At 39.3% G+C, this 20,397-nt stretch overlaps 1 non-coding gene across 1 annotated transcript; it reads left to right on the top strand.

The window, feature by feature from the left end:
- Positions 1–19,446: 19,446 nt before the first annotated feature.
- Positions 19,447–19,553, top strand: LOC126789699 (small nucleolar RNA R71). Its single transcript, XR_007671612.1, has one exon. It is a non-coding gene; the product is annotated as a small nucleolar RNA R71 (small nucleolar RNA).
- The last annotated feature ends 844 nt before the right edge of the window (positions 19,554–20,397 follow it).

Here is a 20,397-nt window from a genome sequence, read left to right as displayed (position 1 = left end):
TTTTAGAAAATACATAATTATATATAACACTGAAAAATAGTTTTTTTAATTATATTTTCTAGTTGTTACATTCTTATTTAGTGATGCCGCTCGAATAACTGAGCCTTTGATTGTTGTTATTTGGATTTTGAAGATCAATGGTTGAAGAACAAGGAATCCAAACACAAAGAAAGCTATTGGCAGAGGCAAGGATGGCGTCGCAAGAAACTACCATCAACTTACCCATCACACTATCACACTATCCGTCACATTACTTGTCACATCACAAAGTTAGTGTAATTGATAGTGTAACCTAGTAGTGTGGCTGGTAGTGTGACTATTAGTTTACCCATCACACTACTTGTCATAGTACCTATCTTCAAATATTTCTCTTAATTTGATCCAGATATACCCTAATTATTCATCTTCAATTATATCTTTATATTTGAAGTTTCATAGCTTCTATTTATGATTTTAAATTCTAACCAAGTTAGATTAGGGTTGAGTTAGCATGGGTTAAGGGATGTTAGCTAGGCTAATTAGGCAAAGATTGCTAAGTGTCAAAAAATTTTAGGAGACGGAGAAGAGATTAGAGAAAAGGTAATAGATGATTAGCTTCACAAAAGAAACATATAATCATATACGTTATAAAACGTAAAAGGGGCGGCTATTGCCTTCCCACGATCTACTTTATTCATCATCTCTATTTATTTCACCCTATATTTTAATTTTAATATTAAATTGATAGGAGCACTTTGTGCTACGTTCTTAATATGTTTTTATCTCCATTTGTACTTTGCTTAACCCTGATTGTTGTAATATCGAGTCATTGAGTCACAATAGGAGTCTTGGATGGTTATGGATGTGTTTTTGTGCTTAAACGAGTTAAAAACGAAGAATTGGTCTAGAGTCCTAGATTGAGTAGGAATCCTTATAGGACTAGGAAACCTAGTTGAATTAGGAGTCTTCATCTTTTTACGTTTTGGGCGCATTGGCGATATCTTGAGAGTCATGTTTGCATTAGGAATCCTTGTTAGACTATGAAACGTACCATTTTGGAAATTCCTACTTGAACTCAAACTCTTATTACGAAACTTTCCTAAATGAACTTCCTTGTTCTAGTAACTTCCTTATTCTAGTAAGTTTCCTTTTTGCAAATTAGAAAATTTCCTAATCTAGTTGAGCTCATCTATTACATGTGTCTTTTTAAGACAACAATTGTCTAGATTAAGACATGAATTTTGAATGAATTATCTTTTACTTATGTTTTTCTTTATTTGTTTTCAGATTTGAAGAGATCATTCAAGGAGGGAATTAAGGAGGCCGTGTACTACATGGAGAAGGAGTCCTATGCCGAGCTACCATTCAGGTTTTAAAGGGAATTAATTTCGAGTTTTAAGAGATAATACACGGCTTGAGAAAAAGAAGGAAGTTCTGTGCAATCGAAATAATTTATCATCTCCATTCTCTCATAAACACAGTCGAAATTCTGCCAAAATCCATCCAGAAAATTCAAGCCAAAAACCTTCATCCATCATCACCAAACCGTGCTCACCCTCTTGCCTCTCCAAATCCGAATTCATCTTGCTCCATCCTTCAAGGTTTCTAATGTGTGATTCATCCATGGCTTGTAATTTTTATTTAGGTTTTCTGCAATTTTCGATTTCATTGTATGAATTATTGGATGTGATTTTCGGTTATATATATGAAGAACATAAATTCAGACTTCTTTGGTTTTATGTTTGGATTGTATGAACTCATGAGATTTGTATTTATTCGTGTGTAATAGCTTAGGGCAGTAGGATTTTCGAAATAATTTAGGTTTTATTTCAATTTATTCCTTGAATTTGTGCATCTAAATCAATGCTTGAGGAAGCCAAGGCCATGGTTCTCCTAAGGTTGCGATTTCATTCACCAAAGTGTTCATTGATTGAATATACGCTTCGTGTTTCAATTATGGATACTTACATAGGGCTGTGATAGTTCTAGAAATTCGCATGTTTAATCAAGATGAGTGACGCCATGCTTGTGTAACATGTCTCCAATTCGACTTAATGTGCTTATGTGCTACTTTGTTGTTTAACTAGAACGCTTCGTTATGTTGAATTCTCTTTAGCATATGTTTAGGATTGAACGCTTCATTGATTCTAAATAATTAAGAAGTCTTAACGATTAGATGAACCGCTTCGGACTCTAATTAGAATTGGAGTTGAAATTGACTTAGATATAATCGAAATAAGTCGCTGCCTATATGTTGTTCTATGCGTGTCATACATGTTTCTTGAGTTGAATTCGTGTTTTGGTTATGTGATGAATGGTTGATCAATTGTATATAAGTAATTTAGGATTTATTTTAAGTAGTAGTTTTAGAATCCAAATCAAATCCCCCAATAACATGATAAGTGTTGAAGCCCTTTTGATTCCCCGGACTGAACGATCCCTGCTTATTCTATACTAACGATGATGTTTTTCAGGGTATTTTATAGACGTTCTAACAAAACGCCTATCATTTTGGCGCCGTTGCCGGGGAATTGATTAATTCTCAATGCTTTGAAGTGTTAATCTTATGTTATATTGTGAATTGTATAAGTGTATATTGGTTTTTATGTTTCTGTGAATAGTAATCGGATATAGTGTTTTCTGTGAACAGTAAATCGAAGGATTCGAAAAAAAAAAAAAGAGTATAGAACGAAAAAAATTTGTGTGTGTAAAGTTGTTATTTGTTATATTGTTGTAGTAGTATGCCTATAGGAAACTTGTTACACATAGTAATGTTTTTTAAGGAAGCTAAATGTTTATTTATGCTAGGTTTACTGTAAGTTATAAGGTGAAGGGAATAGGTAAAGTTCATTTTGTTAATACTAGCCTTAACCCTCCATTTGTACCTTGCAAAGGTCACTTGGCATTGAGGGCGGCTTTTATTAACACTTTGGGGCCAGTCTAACACACAAAGTTGTTCTGAGCTGAGTAAGGGGCTATGCTATTTTCATTACCCTAGTTCAAGGTTTACAAAATTGGATCTCAGAGGCCCATAGACTGACATACATCTCGGTGATGGAGTCGATTGGGAAAACATCCTTTCGAGGTTTTGGCCCCCGTGGTGTCCAACAAATGAGTCCTGCCTTGTGACTATCTCTGATTCTAGCTATCAAGCCTTCTGAAATAAAGGAATGAGTTTGTGTCTAGACGACGTACTTAGGCCGCACGTCCATCTCGCTTTATAACTTAGAAAATAACTTTGTATAAATAGATGTATATAGATTCAAAAGAAAATGATATTCTAATTTTTAAGGTATATCGGATAAAGCAAGACCCTTACCTTGAGCTGTTTCAGTCTATTGCACAGTTAGCTCCTATGCTCCACGTACCTTAAAAGTTAGGATTGTGTGTGAATAAAATCAATTAGACTTAGTGATACTCCTACACTTGTAATTTTCGAAATTTAGGAAGAAATAAAGGAATGAAATTGAACAAAGATTCAAAGAGAGTGATGTTTGTGTTAAAAGTAATTAGGGAAACGAAATTTTGTAAAAAGAAAGTGAAAGTTGAAGTTTATATTTACTTATACTTGTATTTCATATGTTGTAGAGATACTAATATATATGTGTTCTTTTCAGGCTAATGAATGTCCAAGATTAGTGGTTGGTCCGAAGAGATTAGTGCACGCCTGAAAAGAATTCAGCCTCCATCTCAGTTTGATAACGTATCCATTGAATCAGATTCATTTCACGAAGAGAAAGAGTTTGGGTCCATTTCGCCATTTCCAAGTGCAACAAGTTGTAATGGGCTCAATCCTTTGTTCTTTGAGGGTCCGGAGTTAGAATTGTTGACAAGCCCATTTCCATTGGCCCAGTTGAATTTCGATCTACCCGATCCAAAACCTGAAAATCAAGAAGTAATGGCATCAATTAGAGAACAAAATGGTCAAGTTGAAGGAGCAGTTGGTGGGACAGCGCCCTCTAACATTGCATACCCTGTTCCGGAAGAGGGAAAGAGTAGTGATTTCGTTTTGAAGAGTGGGTTTCTACATCATTTACCCAAGTTTCATGGTCTTTCTGGTGAGGATCCTAATCAACATCTCACCTTGTTCCAATTCAACTGTGAGACTATGTGCCCAAGAGGAGCAGACATTCAGATTGTGAAGATGAGAGCATTTCCTTACTCATTGGAGGATCGTGCTCAGAAATAGTTATTTGAGGTGCCAGTTGGTAGGATCACTTCTTGGACTACCATGGTGAACGAATTCTTGTCTAAATACTTCCCATCTTCAAGAGTTACTCATATAAGGAAGCAGATCACTGGTATCAAGCAAGGGCCGGATGAGTCATTTTACAACTACTATGAGAGATTCAGGTCTCTTATAGCATCATGTCCAGCTCATGGCATTAGGGAAGGTCTACTCCTTCAATACTTTTATGAAGGCCTTCTACAAATGGAAAGGGAGTTCCTTGATTCAGCTGCTGGTGGATCGTTCTTGGACAAGAGCAATGTAATGGCAAAAGATCTTTTGGAGAAGAGAGCCATGAACAACCAACAGTTTGGGACATCTGCAAGTGCTACAAGGCAGGTGCATGAGACTCACTCCAGTTCGAACTCTGCTCTAGAGGACAAGGTAGATAAGTTGTCCAAGATGATGAGCCATTTTATGAAGTCTAGTGGAGCTCAAGTGTGTGGAATATGTACGGAGGGGCACCCTACTGATCAGTGTCCTCAAGTTGCATCTAGTGGAGGGTATGAAGAAGTCAATGCCCTTGGTTATCAAGGAGGTCAAAGGTACAACCCATATTCAAATACCTATAATCCTGTCCTACGTGATCATCCTAACTTTCAATGGTCCAACAATGAGAATGTACTCAGGCCACATCAGAATGCTATGCAATTTGGGCCTCGTCCGGGTGGTTTGTTTAGACCACAAGCTCCACTACTCAATGTACCACCTCCAAACGTGGCTGCTCCTCCTAATTATGATGAGTTGTTGAAATCCTTAGCTGCTGGGCAAAGTCAGTTGAACACCGTTACTCAAACTTTGGTGGTGGGCCAACAAGCGAATAACAAGGACATTGCGGAGCTTAAAACGCATATGGGCCAGGTAGTGGACTTCATGGGCCGATTTTCTGAGCAAGGGAAGCTGCCTAGTGGTGTCATACCCAACCCAAGAAATGAGCAAGCCCAAGCTATCATGACAAGGAGTGGGCTTGAGCTAAAGGAGAGCCCAAATGTTGCAAAGAAGGCATGAAAAAGAATGAGAACAAGCTTTTAAGCATGCCGAAAAAAAGGGAATGAAAAAGAAAAAAATGTATAGAATTCGGCAATACAAGAAAAAGAGAAGAAATGATGTTGTCTTCCATTTGTGATTTGGAGTTCAGTTATAATTGAAGGTCTAAAAATGTTTATTTGACCTTTATCCATGTTCACTTTGTGGTTAAAATGATGTTTGGGCCCAACTTGTTATATTTGGCCCTGGATGGTGTGTGGTGTCATAAGGATGGTGTTTACTCTGCTAAGTCTATAGGATTACCTTTGTGATTCCTTGATATTTCATGCCTTTAGCTAAGCCTAAACATTCACCTTATCAAATGATCCTAATGATTCTTAAAATGAGCAAATCTTGGTTTGTAGAGATGATCACAAGAGTTGAGCATATGGTTTTGGTCCATTTGTGCACTTTGTTGTTAAATGAGGTTTTCATTTTGTTATTCACAAAGTGCTTTCATTTGATGAAATATGCAAGCTATTTGATGCTTTATTATCTTTTCTCTTGCATATACTTGTGTGTGAATCATAACCATGAATCTGAGTGAAAAGAAGAGAGTATGCCTTGTGAGGAGGATTAAATTGACTAAACATGTTATGTGCCTATGGTCTCATTTCTTACTTATTCATACTATGAAGCATGTTTATGAAACTTGGAATTTATGTGCTTACACTCAAATGCTTAAACTTGAAAGCTATGTGTTTTGAGATTCTGAGGCAATCATTTAGGGGCAATAGTGTTTTGTGTAGTTTTGTTTTGTTTTGCTAAGGGACTAGGAAAAGCCAAGTGTGGGGTAGTTGATAGGAGCACTTTGTGCTACGTTCTTAATATGTTTTTACCTTCATTTGTACTTTGCTTAACCCTGATTGTTGTAATATCGAGTCATTGAGTCACAATAGGAGTCTTGGATGGTTATGGATGTGTTTTTGTGCTTAAACGAGTTAAAAACGAAGAATTGGTCTAGAGTCCTAGTTTGAGTAGGAATCCTTATAGGACTAGCAAACCTAGTTGAATTAGGAATCCTTGTTAGACTAGGTAACGTACCATTTTGGAAAGTCCTACTTGAACTCAAACTCTTATTACGAAACTTTCCTAAATGAACTTCCTTGTTCTAGTAACTTCCTTATTCTAGTAAGTTTCCTTTTTGCAAATTAGAAACTTTCCTAATCTAGTTGAGCTCATCTATTACATGTGTCTTTTTAAGACAACAATTGTCTAGATTAAGACATGAATTTCGAATGAATTATCTTTTACTTATGTTTTTCTTTTCTTGTTTTCAGATTTGAAGAGATAATTCAAGGAGGGAATTAAGGAGGCCGTGTACTACATGGAGAAGGAGTCCTATGCTGAGCTACCATTCAGGTTTTTTAAAGGGAATTAATTTCGAGTTTTAAGAGATAATACACGGCTTGAGAAAAAGAAGGAAGTTGTGTGCAACAAGGAAGCTCTCATGCCGTCGAAATTCATCAAGGAAAAAGAGATCAGCCGTGCGTATTCAAATCAGCAAAGGATAAGGAGTTTGGGCCGTGCTATACATGAGATAAACAAGGGGATAAGAGCTGAATTAATTCAAGGAACAAGGAGAGCCATTCGATCTCATCATCGCAGCAGCATCACAGCCGTGCATCCTCCATGGATCAGCCCAAAACCCTAGCAGCCTCCTCTCCTCCTTCCTCTATAAATAGCTCGGCCTCCCTTCATATTTATCATCTCCATTCTCTCATAAACACAGCTGAAATTCTGCCAAAATCCATCCAGAAAATTCAAGCCAAAAACCTTCATCAATCATCACCAAACCGTGCTCACCCTCTTGCCTCTCCAAATCCGAATTCATCTTGCTCCATCCTTCAAGGTTTCTAATGTGTGATTCATCCATGGCTTGTAATTTTTATTTAGGTTTTCTTCAATTTTCGATTTCATTGTATGAATTCTTGGATGTGATTTTCGGTTTTATATATGAAGAACATAAATTCAGACTTCTTTGGTTTTATGTTTTGACTGTATGAAGTCATGAGATTTGTATGAATTCGTGTGTAATAGCTTAGGGCAGTAGGATTTTCGAAATAATTTAGGTTTTATTTCAATTTATTCCTTGAATTTGTGCATCTAAATCAATGCTTGAGGAAACCAAGGCCATGGTTCTCCTAAGGTTACGATTTCATTCACCAAAGTGTTCATTGATTGAATATACGCTTCGTGTTTCAATTATGGATACTTACATAGGGCTGTGATAGTTCTAGGAATTCGCATGTTTAATCAAGATGAGTGACGCCATGCTTGTGTAACATGTCTCCAATTCGACTTAATGTGCTTATGTGCTACTTTGTTGTTTAACTAGAACGCTTCGTTATGTTGAATTTTCTTTAGCATATGTTTAGGATTGAACGCTTCGTTGATTCTAAATAATTAAGAAGTCTTAACGATTAGATGAACCGCTTCGGACTCTAATTAGAATTGGAATTGAAATTGACTTAGATATAATCGAAATAAGTCACTGACTATATGTTGTTCTATGCGTGTCATACATGTTTCTTGAGTTGAATTCGTGTTTTGATTATGTGATGAATGGTTGATCAATTGTATATAAGTAATTTAGGATTTACTTTAAGTTGTAATTTTAGAATCCAAATCAAATCCCCCAATAACATGATAAGTGTTGAGGCCCTTTTGATTCCCCGGACTGAACGATCCCTGCTTATTCTATACTAACGATGATGTTTTTCAGGGTATTTTATAGACGTTCTAACAAAACGTCCTATCATAAATTTACTTATTTCACCGACTTCTTTTTCCAAACATGTCCATATATGACATATCGAATAAAAAAAGAAAGTATTTAGAGAGAATTTTTCAATTAATTTACACTAATATGAACTGAATAATAAAGTTTACAAATGGGATCATAATCTGATTCATATGTCTTCTTCAAATATTTCTTTTAATTTTCTTTATAAATAAGTTTCAGTATTTATCTAATATAAATGCCAAAAAATTCACAAGGTATCTAACACTCTCGTTCACACGGTCTGACCTTGAAATTCATACTTAACTACCATTGGATGTAAATCTAAAGGTAAAGAGAATCTTTTTAAAATTAAGCTATTTTGTTTTTAACCCTTGGATTTACATTCAATGGTGGTTGAGCATGAATTTCATGATCAGCTACTGACTGTGTGAACGAGACTGAGGTATTTAATTAGGGTATAAGTTTCAGTGTTTATCTAATATTAACAACATTAAGCTATGGAAAAAAATCGTAGATTATCAACTTTGAATAATGAAAAAAGATTGATTTTGGTGTTAAATATTTATTTTTGATGTTCTTAAGGTATTATAATGATTTTATCAAGTTAACAGTAATGATGTATGATTTGAATAACGAATTACATATGATTATTGAACATAAAAAAACAAAAATTTTATTGATTAAAAGAGAGAAATATATTCTGATTTGTGTGGAAAAAACTAATATTTATGACAAGTTAAGTATTTTGCGTAGATATAGTTAATTGATTATGTATTTTAGAAAATTAGTGTACTTAAAAGTCATTTTGTACTTAGTCATTATAGTCTTTCAGTAATTGAAATATTTGTAGAGTGAACAAAGGTGTTGGTGGGGTGATAATATAAATTGAATCAAGTAGCTATTTTATAAACAAAATCGAAACAAGGTTACAATATCCAAATCGCACATACAACCAAGAACAAGAAAACCAAAACTGAATTTAACAAAGAGAGAATCATAGTTACACTTTATCAATCAAGCGATCCTACAAGGTGTAGCCGTGGCTTTCTAAAGGGATGACACTTCTTCACAAGCGTGCTTGAAGATAAGGATGATGGTGGAGACTGGTGGAATCGGGTTTAGAATTTTTTGGAATGGTGAGTATGAAATTCGGTAGAGCTTTGGCTCGTATGTGCGCAAGGTTGATGATGCTTGAATGGTGAGGCCGTGCCTCTATATATAGGAGTCACAAATATAGCCTTGCCGTCCCATATAGGAGATAGAATCGGATTGGTAAGCTGAAATCTTCTTTGATATGGACTATGATTCATGTACTCCAAATCCAACTTGATGTAGGAAACCAAATCCAATAGGGAAACATATAGGGGCTGCACGACAGCTCTCTTTCTTCAACTAGGAATAGCTAGGCCGGCCTCTTCTCTCCTCATCCAACTTGAACATGACTTCCTTGTCCCACTACGAATGCATCACGACATCACTACTCCTTGTCCAAATATGATTTGTCTTTCCTGAATAGAAATCGACGATTAAGAAATAGCAAAGAATGAAAAATAGGAAAGTAGAGTCCTAGTCGAGTAAGGAATCCTAACTCAATAAGGATTTCTAACACGTAGCACAATTTCATCATCAATTTATTCAAATTCGGCATAGCTCTACTAAACCATACAAATAAAAAAATATGAACATAAAACAACTAGAGAAGGAGTAACAAAGCATAAGAATATGATGTATATACATTAAGAACGTCACACTTTGTGCTCCTATCAACAACCCCACAGTCAGACTTTGTTAGTCCGTTAGCAAACACTACAAAGAGAAATCATAACATAAAACAAAAACATTATAACTAAATAACAATATAACTACACTCGAAACATTCTAATGCCTTCAACATTTTGTCTCAGAGATCGTCAAACTCATAGCATCAAGAATAACACTCAATCGAAATAGATAAGATGAATTCAATGGTTAATAAACATGAGATTTCGTTTAACAAGTAAGACATGGCAAAAACAAAGGTGATATTAACCTCGACATGTTCAAAACAAGTTCAAATTCAACTCACAAAGGATATGCACTCCAAATCTTTTCTCTCAAGAACATGACATATGCTTAAAAGCTTTTCACACACAAGAGTTATAACATAGTGAAATCGAAAACCTCATGAAAGATACCAATCATATGCAGAAATGAACCCAAACCATATGCTTACTCATGAAACAAACTCCACAGATCAAGAGCTACTCATTTTAAGAATCATGCGGATCTTTACAAAGGGTAGGCTTAGGCTCGGCATGGATATCATTTTTCAGGGTAAAAGAATCACAAAGGTCATCCTCAAAACTTAGTAGAGCAAAACATCCACCTTATGTTGCCATAGTCCATAAAATAAGGGCCAAATATCATCATGTTAGACCCATCATTCACTTTAAACATTGTGAAAACGAACAAAGGCTTGTATAACATTATTGAGCCTTCAACAAATACAACACAACTCTAAATTCACAACACAACATGTATGCCGAGATCTCTTCATCATTCTTTTTTTTCTTTTCATTTTTCTAAACCGTACATACTGTCTCTTTTTCTTCTTCTTTTCACACGACATGACACAATTTTTCCTTTCATACTCTTTTAATGGCATACATACATACATAGCATAACCCCACACTTGAATCAAATCATCACTCCATATTAACCCCAAAAATGGCTCTGCCATGCCTTAACGACAAGGTAGAGATATAACTATACTAAGAAAGGATATTAACATGTTGGTAATGAAATAAAAGGCTTAAGGTAGGCTCAAAGGGGTTTACACTAAGGTGTCCCAAGAAGGGCTCAAATAGGGACATACGGCTTTTTGGCTTAAAGTGGTGGAAGTCCTAAAAGATCCAACAATCTTTTTCAAAATCAGAGTATATTATGATATAAAGCTTCGAAAGTTTCACAAAGTCAGTTCTAGCATTCTCTAGTTCATTGCAATTCTATGACATATAAATTGATTAAAATAAATGTAATGAGGTTATAAAGCCAAGAAACGATAGAATAAAACTCTCCAAAGAAAGGCACATATATGGCTCGAAACTCACAAAGGTTACATGAATTCAAACAAGTAAGGAACATGCTCATTCAGTACCTAAGTTTCAAAATCCTCATCTACTACATGGTCGTACAATCTCTACACATCGATTAACCATCAAATACAAATGAAATCAATTCAATATCTTGATCATCAATCAACCATAAATTCAAAGAACAACTCATCATAGACAGTTAAAGGCATACATAGGACTCACAACAAAACAACTTAAACTAAAAATCGAAAAATCGAAAATTTCAAACTAAAAATCGGAAATCAAAAAGGAAAGCAACAAAATCGAAACACATAAACATCAAACAATAGAATACAACGAATGATGTATACCCCACCCCACACTTAAAACTTACGTTGCCCTTAATGTACAATATGAAAAGCAATTAAAATTAAAGAGAGGTAAGGGATAAGAAAATGCAAACACTCGTTGATGGCTCATTTTTTGGCTTAAGTTTAGAGTCTATAGCCTAGACTTCTTCAAGATATCACTTGCTTGCCGTAGGATCAAGGAGAAACGTCTCTTCAATCACATGATTCTCTGTATTCTCAAAATAAGGCTTCAAGTAATGTCCATTGACTTGAATTTCAGTGCCTTTCACCATACTCTTTATCATGATAGCACCAGAAGGAAAAACGTTAGTAATAATGAAAGGACCTATCCATCTAGAACATAATTTACCGGGAAACAACTTAAGTCCAGAAATAAACAAAAGAACCTTTTGCCCAACGAAAAAGTGTTTCTTCCTAATCATACGGTCATGGAATGTCTTAGTCTTGTCCTTGTAAACCATCGCCGAATCATAGGCTTCATTCCTAATCTCTTCAAGCTCATGCAATTGCAACTTCCTATGTAATGCGGCCTCATCAACGTCCATGATAAAATTCTTCACAGCCCACCATTGACGATGTTCAAGCTCCACAGGAAGATGGCACGCCTTGCCATAGACTAACCGAAATGGTGACATGCCAAGAGGAGTCTTGTATACCGTCCTATAGGCCCAAAGAGCATCATCCAATCGTTGAGACCAATCGTTGCATGATGGTCCAACAGACTTCTCCAAAATTCTCTTCATCTCACGATTAGATAGCTTGACTTGTCCACTTGTTTGGGGGTGATAAGGCGTAGCAATCTTATGCTTGATTCCATACTTCTTCAATAATGCCTCAATGGCCCCGATGCAAAATTGAGATCCTCCATCACTAATGATAACTCTCGGCGTACCAAACCTAGAGAAAATGTTAGAACGAAGGAAATCTACAATAACTCGAGAATCATTAGTACGGGTGGCTTTTGCTTCCACTCATTTCGAAACATAATCAACACAAACGAATGTACAAGAAACCATTCGAGTTGGAAAAAGGTCCCATGAAATCAATGCCCCAACAATCAAATATTTCAACATGTATAATCGGTGTCATAGGCTTTGATCCCTCGATCCTAAATTTCCCATCCGTTGGCATCTATCACATGTCAAACAAAAATGATATGCATCTTTGAAAATCGTAGGCCAAAAGAAACCACATTCTAACACCTCAAGAGCAGTCCTACGTGAACCAAAATGTCCTCCACAAGATTCAGGGACACACCTCTTAATGATTTGATCAACGCAATGTTTCCACAAGTATGGTTCATCCCAAACATAATACCTAGTTAAGGCCTTGAGTCTAATCTTTTGAGCATGTGATAAAGTATCTGGAAATTGCTTAGAACAAGATAATTCACAATATTTGCATACCATGGCTCATTTACCTCAACTCGAAAGAGTTGCTCATCCGGAAAACTCTCTTGGATAGCCAAGGGCTTGACATCTCTCACCAAACGGCTCAAATGGTCTGCCACAATATTGTCACTTCCCTTCTTGTCCTTAATCACGAGATCAAACTCTTGGAGTAAGAGAGCCCATCGAATCAATCTCAGTTTGGCATCCTTCTTCATCGTTAAGTACTTTAAAGCTGCATGGGCAATGTAAACAATAACTTTGGATTGAGGTAAGTAAGAACGAAACTTATCTAAAGCAAAGATCACGACAAGAAGCTCTTTTTAAGTTGTGGTGTAGTTCTGTTGAGCATCATTGAGCGTTCGTGAGGCATAATAGATGGCGTAGGGCTGGTTATCCTTCCTCTGCCCTAGCACGGCTGAAACTGCATAGTCGGAGGCATCACACATCAACTCAAATGGCAAGGACCAATCAGGCAGTGCCATGATTGGTGTCGACGTCAAGAGCTTCTTCAGGGTCTCAAATGCATACTTGCAATCATCATCAAAGTGAAAGGGAACGTCCTTTTGAAGCAATGAACTCAATGGTCTCGCAATCTTGGAAAAGTCCTTGATAAACCTACGATAGAAACCCGCATGTCCAAGAATAACACCCCTCACAGTTGTGGGGTGGGGTAAGTGACGCACAAGATCTATTTTAGATTTATCAACCTCAATTCCTCTAGATGAAACAATATGGCCTAAGACAATTGTTGGCATAGGCTTATGCCCGCTATAATCAAAACAACTATCAGCGCATTAAGGCTAATATATAGCACAGTCTTACAATACTAATAGCGAGTCAGCCGCACTAGCTACGCAATGGGCCTCCCTGCGGTCCAAACTGACTACGGACTAGCCCTTACGCGCATCTCAAAGAAGACTCCAGGGAACACCTTAATCGGACCTCGTTCCACACCGAAAGATAGGTAAATGATCTACCTCAACTCAACAATAAAAGGTCAAACTCTTGACCTCATAAGGTAAGTACACTAAATCCTCTATTGTTACTATGCATAAATTACCATCATCCTAACTTAAGCGTCGGAGAGTTGAAGACCACACCACCGTGGTCTCTACTTTGACGACGTGTGCCGCTTGTGACAGGGAAAAGACAAGGAGTACGGTGTATCACATCCACAAGGAAGACGGCGTACTAAACCGAGTAGTATCACAACATTAACATTGGCGCCGTTTATGGGAAACCGCAATAAAAAGTCACCAAAAATCACATGTAGCACTTAGCAAAACAACTACACTTCGACATGGGCACTATCAATCCTTCCCCCTCCACTCCGGCAGACGGTCATATCGAAGACATCACAGACCTTAGCCTCAACCACCCCCTACCTTCCGCCAACGACCCTATCATCCTCACACCTACACCCGGAATGGTCGTCAGCAGTAACGCGACTCCGGATCCGGCAACCGCCGCAAGAATGGAAAACATGGCCAGACATCTAGCCGAATGCCAGCAGCGTGAAGCACTTGCACGCGAGAAGGCAGCAGCTCTACAGGCCGAGCTCGACAGGATGCGAGCGCAGCTCGAGCGGGGTGAGCGCAGTCATTTACATGGTGAGTCACAACGCGAGGGCAGCGCGCAAATGAGAGGACAAGAACAAGTTCACTTGAGCATCAGCTTGACTCCCTCCGAACTCGCCAAGAAGCGGCCACCATCACCACGGCGTATTCGCAACCGTGAGGAAGGGAGCATGAGCGTCACCTCCCGCTCTAGACCCCACACAACTGCTCACAACAGCGAGTCAGCCACACTAGCTCTAATATTGCAGCGACTAACTGCAATAGAACAACGGGATGCCAATCCACGGTGCTAACCAGTGTTCGCAGCCAGGCCGGGCCCCTTCACCACGCGAATAATGAACACCGTGCGCCCTTCTCAATCCAAGAGCCCAAAAATTATGCCGTACACAGGCGAAGGCGATCCATTCCGGCACATCGATAACTTCAAGAAAGTCACCGCCAGCAGAGAATTCGACGACGCCACCTTGTGCCACCTGTTTAGCGAAACACTAGATGGGGATGCTATGAATTGGTTCTTCGAACAACCGGTGAACTCTATGGATTCTTTCGCGCAGTTGACCACATCATTTCTCAATCGGTTCATCCTCATGGCCGGAGCCGCCCACACAACTGATGGCCTATTTCAAGTAAAGCAAGAAAGCAGGGAAACGTTGGGCGCCTTTGTCATGCGATGGCAGACAGCAGCATCCAAATGTCGGAACCTGAACCAAACGCTCGCTTTGGCCGCATTCAAGGAAGGACTGCGGTCAGAGAACTTCCTATTCCATATCAACGTGGACCCTCAAATGCGTGGCGCCACATATGATGACATCATGACTGAAGCAGTACGATATGCTCAGGCAGAATACGTCACATACGGGGAAAAGCGGACCCTAGTACCATCAGACAAAAGCATTGCGCCGCAGACATCTGTACACACAATCCCCCTCCAGCGCGAGCTCTTCCCTAGCACAGAAGACCATAGCAAAGGCAGGAAAAGAAAATGGCATCAGGCCAATCATCGTGACACGCGCAACAACGATCGACACAGAGGCCGGGACAAGAACATGAGACTTGGCAGTGAACGTCGCAACAACAGAGATCCTCACCAAGTTAACGCGATGGGACGCCGTAGTGACCACACATCGCCTAGGGAAGAAATCTTGGAGGACTTTTTCACAAGCATCAGGGGACGCTGAGGAAACCAGCAAGACCACTACGCCCTCAAACCGAAGCAGAAACTGGTAAGTGGTGCAGGTTTCATGAAAATGGAAGCCATAACACGAATGATTGCCGCACCCTCCGCACACTAAGAGCCAATGGCGACACGGGGGTTCGCCCGGTGCAACAAAGGGCACATCAGAACGTAGTGGCCGTAGTTGAGAACCTACGCCGCATCAACGTAATAGAGGGAGGAGCCCCGATGACAAACATGTCTAACCGAGCAAAAAAGCACTTTAACCGCAGCAACCACCCAAGGCAGGTGTACGCCATCACAGGAGGAAACGCCAAGCGACAGAAGGAAGGATGGAAGCAGATCACCTTCACTGAGGAAGAGGAAATTGGCATTTCCTTACCCAATGACGACGCCTTCCTCATCGACGCAGTCATGGGATCCGCAGTCAACGTCCTATTCAAGGGATGCTACGAAAAGATGGAGCGTAGTGGCAAGAAGTTAGTACAGGACCACGAACCGCTAATCAGCTTCTCTGGCGACGTAACCCAACCTCTAGGCTCAGATTATATGACAGTACGCATTGGGACCGCACCATGCACGGTTTGCGTCGAACCTGAGTTCATCATAGTCGACGCCTATAGTTCCTACAACAGGATCATCGGTCGACCTACACTTAACCGGATGCGAACTTTTATCGCTGGACACATGATGCTCATAAAATTCCCAACTCCGCATGGAACAGGACAAGTCCGGGGTTCACCATCCGTAGCAAAAGATTGCCAAACACGCACAATTCGACGGACGCGCAACCGACACGAAATCCTGGCAATACATGCCACATAAAATTTGACCGACAAGGTTGTCGACGCACGAGATGGCGAAACATCGAAAGGCAAGAGCAAGTAGAAGGCTACGCCATACGAGGCCAAAACACCGGCAAATCCTGAATCTTCCTTGAAAAGCATCACGCCATTCCCACACCATCCGGAGCGCAAGATCAAAATCGGCACAACTCTTTGTCCTACTGTTGAGAGGGACTTAACAAGTTTCTTGGGCGACAACAAGGAATACGGCGTACTAAACCGAGTATTCTCACAACATTAACAACAATACCTTGCGTAACGATGAAATGACATTTTTTCCAATTCAAAACCAAGTTAGTTTCTTCACAACGTTTAAGTAGAAGTTCAACATTCTCTAAACATGCATCGAAATTTTCACCATATACAGAAAAATCATCTATGAAAACTTCAATTTTAGAACCAATATACTCAGAGAAAATGTGATACATACAACGTTGAAACGTACCTGGAGCAGTGCATACACCAAAAGGCATGTATGATAAGCAAACGTACCAAAAAGACATGTGAATGTAGTCTTTTCTTGATCTTCCTCCGCAACACTAATTTGATTGTATCCACTATATCCATTAAGGAAACAATATAAAGAATGACCAGCTAACCACAAAGCATTTGATCAATGAATGACAACGGTATATGGTCCTTCCTTGTTGTAGCATTGAGCTTCCTATAGTCGATACACACACGGTGACCGACCACTGTCATTTGAGGTACTAACTCGTTATCCTTGTTCTTCACCACCGTGAATCCTGACTTCTTTGGCACAACTTGAATGGGAGAGATCCACATACTATCCGAGATGGGGTAGATTACGCCACAATCGTGCAACTTAGTGATCTCATCCTTGACAACTTGCATCATTGGTGGGTGAAGACGTCTCTGGCCTTCCTTGGTCAATTTGGCACAATCTTCAAGCAAAATTCGGTGCACACAACTGGTAGGGCTGATTCCCTTGATGTCGGCAAGGGTCCATCCTATGGCCATCTTGTGTCTCTTCAACACCTCAATCAGTCTCTCCTCTTGTTCCTCGTTGACTACAGATGAAATGATCACTGGCAATGTATCCTCAAATCCAAAAAACACATACTTCAAGTGGTCCGGAAGAACCTTAAGATCAAACTTTGGGACTTGCACCAAAGAAGGAAGATTCTTGTTAGTGGTTAAGAGAATTGGACTAGGAGAGACATAACTTACCTCATGTGCAACCTCAAGAGAGGTCACGTTCTCTAGAACAAAGGATGGCACAACATCATTAGCTTCTAACTCAGAAACGTTAGAACCATCACTTGTAAATCCGGTCCCTTGGGCAATAGTGAGTGCCAACTCGTCATGTGCCAAGGTATTTAGATAGTTATATACAAGGGAATTATGAATGTCAACTGAAAAACAATTACTTAATTCCGAAAGGGGATACCTCATGGCTTCAAAGATGTTGAAGCTAATCACTTCACCATCGAACTCAAAGGTGAGTGATCCACTAAACACATCAATTTTTGTTCGTGTAGTCCTCATGAAGGGACAGCCCAACAAGATAGGGACCTCCTTGTCATCTGCTTCAGTTGGTTCCATGTCAATGACATAAAAGTCTGGAGGGAAAACTAAGCTCGAAACCTGCACAAGAACATCTTCAACATAGCCCAAAGGGACATTGTTGGAACAATCTGCCAATCGAATCACAACATTATCTCGTTTTAAATCACCTAGACCTAGATCCTCATAAATATAATAAGGCATTACATTGATCGATGCACCTAAGTCTAGCATTATCTTTTCAAATGGCATGTTTCCAATTGTACAAGGGATAGAAAAACTCCATGGATCCTTAAGCTTTGGTGGTAGCTTATGTTGGAGCACGGCATAAACCATCTCACTTATTGTGACAACCTCCTTCTCTCGAGTCATCCTCTTATTGGTGAACAATTCTTTTAGAAAAACTTAGCATACCTAGGATTCTGTTGTATGCATTCAATAAGAGGCATGTTCACTTCCATCTTCTTAAAGATGTCGAGCATGGCTTGATTAGAGGCATCCTTTTTTTTGCTTTGCAAATCTATTGGGAAAGAGAACACGGGGAAGACCATTAGTTGAAACCAAACCACGAGAGTTAGGATCCTTACCTTTCTCATGCAAGGCATGATCTCCTTGGGGTAGAGGCACATCATCATTAGCCTTAGAGGAGGTAGGGTCCTTCTCTAAGTCATTAGCATTGAAACTCTCGATTTCTTTCCTTTTGGAAGGCACAACCTTCTTGTTTTGCTGCAATGTAGCATCCAAGATCCTCCCACTTCTTGTCATCATGGCCGTTAGGATTTGGCTCAGTTTGGCTCGGCAACTTACCTCCTTCATGGATCTTTCCCATGAAGTCGATCACTTGTCCTACCTGCTTCTTAAGCTTGGTTATGTCCTTAGAATGAGCTTGTGTAGCAGAGTTTAAATTATGTTTCCCTTGAGCAAGGGACTTCAAAAGTTCATCATAGTTAGGTGCAGATGCATTATTTGAACTATGAACATTAGAGTTAAAGGGAATAGAACCTTGAGGTACCTGAGGCCTCACAAACAAATCTGAAGGACGAGGTCCTTGACCTTGAGCAATGGACGGTTGAGCATTGTTGTTCCAACGAAAATTTGGATGATCTCTAAGTCCAGAATTGTATGTGTTCAAGTAAGGATCGTACCTAGGCCTTTGTTGCCCCATGAAATTCAACTCCTCTTCAGTCATTGCACCATTTGGAAAATTCTCCGTTGTGTGATCTTTGAACGAACAAATACCACACACTTGAGTGTTGATGCTTGAACCATTGATGGCCTTGACTAGAACGTCAAGCTTCCTTTCTAAAGTAGCCATATGATTTCTTGCATCATCATCATACACCCCACAACTTTTGCTTCCTCTCTTCTCCTTGGAACTAAATTGGCGATTGTTGTCGGCCAAGTCATGAATCAAAGTGTAAGCTTCTTGGCCGGTGTTCATGAATGTGCAGCCACATGCCGAATCCACCATGCTCTTATTAGTGATGTCGAGTCCTTCATAGAAGAATTGCACCAAGTCATCCAATGAAATACCATGGTGAGAGCACTTCCTTTGTAGTTCCTGAAATTCTTCCCATGCCTCATAGAGTGAATCACCATCCTTTTGAGTGAAGTTCTGAATCTCCCTCCTAAGTCTTTTCGTGAGTTGAGCAGGGAAGAATTGCTTCAAGAACCTCCTAGTCATTTCTTCCCATGTGGTGATGATTCCAGCAGGCTGAGAGTACAACCAGCGCTTAGCATCGTCCTTAAGGGTAAATGGAAACAAAATCAACCTCAAGCCTTCTTGAGACAAATGATGCATCGATTGGAGCTTGCAAATGTCCAAGAACTCCCTAAGGTGAACATTAGGGTCTTCCATTGAGGAACCAGAGTACTTAGGCAGCTGCCCAATCAATTGAACTGGAATGGAGAAGTTGGCTTCATCAGGTGGAGTGAAAGCAATGCATGAAGATGATTTAGAGGTGGTGGGAATGAACACATTCTTGAGTGCCATTGGAGCACCGGCAGGAACTAAATCACAGTTCGCAATTGTGTCTGACTCTGAATTGAAGATGAATGGGAAGGAAAGGTCCTCCTCTTCTTATGATCTAGGTGAAGAGTTTAAGATTGAATTGCTTGGAGATAACTCGAAATCTAAGGGTCAACTCATGAAAGAGTTGTTAAAATCTCTAAGTGCTTGAATTCGATCTTTGAACTCTAGTGTTTCTTAGATATTGTGGACATGCATAGTTCCTGTAACAGGAAAATTTAAGAGTTAGGATTGAAGAATACACAATGAAGACATAAAATCGTGCCCTTCCTTGGTCATATACACGGCACACTTATGAAAGAGACACGACAACTATGTTGTCATGTTTACAAAGAGTTAGTTCTTTACGTTTTACAAAAGTTCTTATAATTCACAAGTTCTTTTTGCCGTTTGAATGATTGAACTATCAATTGATTCTAAGTTGTAAACCAAGGTGGACTTGCGGCCTAAG

The sequence above is a fragment of the Argentina anserina genome, chromosome 3, assembly GCF_933775445.1.
Source record: "Argentina anserina chromosome 3, drPotAnse1.1, whole genome shotgun sequence".
NCBI lineage: Eukaryota > Viridiplantae > Streptophyta > Magnoliopsida > Rosales > Rosaceae > Argentina > Argentina anserina.
This window is presented reverse-complemented; position numbering and strand designations above follow the sequence as displayed.